Genomic DNA, 2,769 nt, shown 5'->3' with positions numbered 1-2,769 from the left:
TAAGTCGTATAGAAAACAAATAATAAAATGGCAAATGTAAATTCTGCTTTATCAGTAATTACATCAAATGTTAATGGTTAAACACTCCAATTGGAGGCAGAAATTGAGAGAATAAATAAAAATATCCTCCAACTATATGCTATCACGAGACACTTTATTTTTTTATTATGAAATTAATTTATTGTCTAACTGGCTTACATACAACACCAAGTGCTCATTTTCCTCTCTCCCCTACTCCCCATCCACCCTCAGTTTGTTCTCTGTATTTAAAAGTCTCCTCAAGAGACATTTTAATTCTTGGACACAAATAGTTTGCAAGTAAAAGGGTGGAAAAAAGATATACCATTGAAACAGTAACCAAAAGAGATGGAAATAGCTATACTAATATCAGGCAAATATACTTTAAGGCAAAATTTGTCACTACAGACAAAGAAGAAATTTTACAATTATAACAGGATTAATCCATCGAAAAGACATAGAAATTTTAAATATATATGCATCTAACCAAGCACCAAAATGAATGAAGCAAAACCTGATGGACTTGAAGCAAGAAATAAACAACTGAGCCATAACAGTAGGATTCTTCAATACCCCACTTTCAATAATAGAACAACTAGATGGAGATCAATAACAAAATAGAGTATTGAACAACACAGTAAACTAACTAGAACTAATACACATCTATACAACCCTCTTCTTTTTTTTAAAATAGTTTATTGTCAAGTTGGTTTCCATATAACATCCAGTGCTCATCCCCACAAGTGCCCTCTTCCATGCCCAACACCCCCCTTCCCCTCTCCCCCATACCCATCAGTCCTCAGTTTGTTCTCAGCACTCTTCTTAACAACAGCAGAATTTACCATCTTCTCAAGTGCACATGGAACACTCTCCAGGATAGACCAAATGTTAGACAATGAAACAAATCTTAATAATTTAAAAGGACTGAAATTATACAAAGTATATTTTCTGACCCCAGTGGGAAATGCCACAAAGAAAATTAGAAACTAATTTGAGATGAATGAAAATAAAAACACAACATACCAAAACTTTTAGGATGGAAAAAAAAGTGTTCAGAGGGAAATTTATAGTTATTAATGCCTATATTATAAAAAGTAAGACCACAAATCAAAACCTAATCCTCTACCTTAGAAAACTAAGAAAATAAGAGCAAATTAAATCCAAGGAAAGCAGAAAGAAGTAAATAAAAAACAATAAATAAAACATAAAAAAAGAAAAAATATAAAATCAATAAAGGAAACTAACAAAATCAATAGTTGCCCCCTTAAAAAAGATGAAAAATTGAAAAACTTTTAGCTAGACTGACCACAACAAAATGAGAGAAGACTCAGATACCAAATTAGAAATGAAATAGAAGACATTACTACCAACTATAAAGAAATAAAAGAATTATAAAGAAATTCCATGAACAATTTTATGACAAAAATTAGATAACCTAGATGAAATTAACAAATACCTAGAAAGACACAAACCACTGAAACTGTCTAAAGAAGTAATGGAATATCTGAATATACCAATAATAAGTAAAGANTCCATTCATCAGTTGATGGACATTTGTGTTCTTTCCATAATTTGGCTATTGTTGATACTGCTGCTATAAACATTAGAGTGTACATGCCCCTTTGAATCAGCATTTTTGTATCCTTTGGATAAATCCCTAGTAGAGCAATTGTTAGGTTGTAGGGTAGTTCTATTTTTAATTTTTTTGAGGAACCTCTACACTATTTTCAAGAGTGGCTTCACATTCTTCACAGAGCTAGAACAAACAATCCTAAAATTTGTATGGATCCACAAAAGACCCTGAATCGCCAAAGTCATGTTGAAAAAGAAAACCAAAGCTAGAGGCATCATATTCACAGACTTTAACTTGTATTACAAAGCTGTAATCATCAAGATAGTATGGTATTGGCACAAAAACAGTCACATAGATCAATGGAATAGAATAGAGAACCCAGAAATGGACCCCCAAATACACGGCCAATTAATCTTTGGCAAAGCAAGGAAGAGTATCCAATGGAAAAAAAGACAGTCTCTTTAGCAAATCGTGTTGGGAAAACTGGACAGCAACATGCAGAAGAATTAAACTGGACCACTTTCTTACATCATACAGAAAAATAAATTCAAAATGGATGAAAGACCTAAATGTGAGACAGGAAACCATCAAAATCCTACAGGAGAAAACAGGCAGCAGCCTCTTTGACCTAGCCAGCAGAACTTCTTACCTGACACGTCTCTAAAGGCAAAGGAAATAAAAGCAAAAATGAGCTATCAGGACCTCATCAAGATAAAAAAAAAAAAACACGTCTGCACAGCAAAGGAAACAGTTAACAAAAACTAAACTGCAACAGATAGAATGGGAGAAGATATTCACAAATGACATATTGGATAAAGAGTTAGTATCAAAAACCTGTAAAGAACTTACCAAACTCTTTGCCAACANAAAAAGTGAATGTTTGACTTCTTTGCCAATTCTGATGCGTTTTATTTCCTTTTGTTGTCTGATGGCTGATGCTAGGACTTCCACACTACGTTAAACAACAATGGTGAGAGTGGACGTCCCTANTCAGGCAGAGAAGGACAGATACCATATGTTTGCACGTATAGGAGGATTAGGAGGAACTTAACGGAGGACTATGGGGGAGAAGAAGGGGAAAAATAGTGGGGGAGAGAGAGGGAGGCAAACCATGAGAGGCTCTTGAATGCTGGGAACAAACTGAGGGCTGATGGGGCTGGGGGGAGGGGAAGGGTGGT

This window comes from Crocuta crocuta, unplaced genomic scaffold (assembly GCF_008692635.1).
Source record: "Crocuta crocuta isolate KB4526 unplaced genomic scaffold, BGI_CrCroc_1.0 scaffold1224, whole genome shotgun sequence".
NCBI lineage: Eukaryota > Metazoa > Chordata > Mammalia > Carnivora > Hyaenidae > Crocuta > Crocuta crocuta.
Note: the sequence above shows the minus strand (reverse complement) of the source record.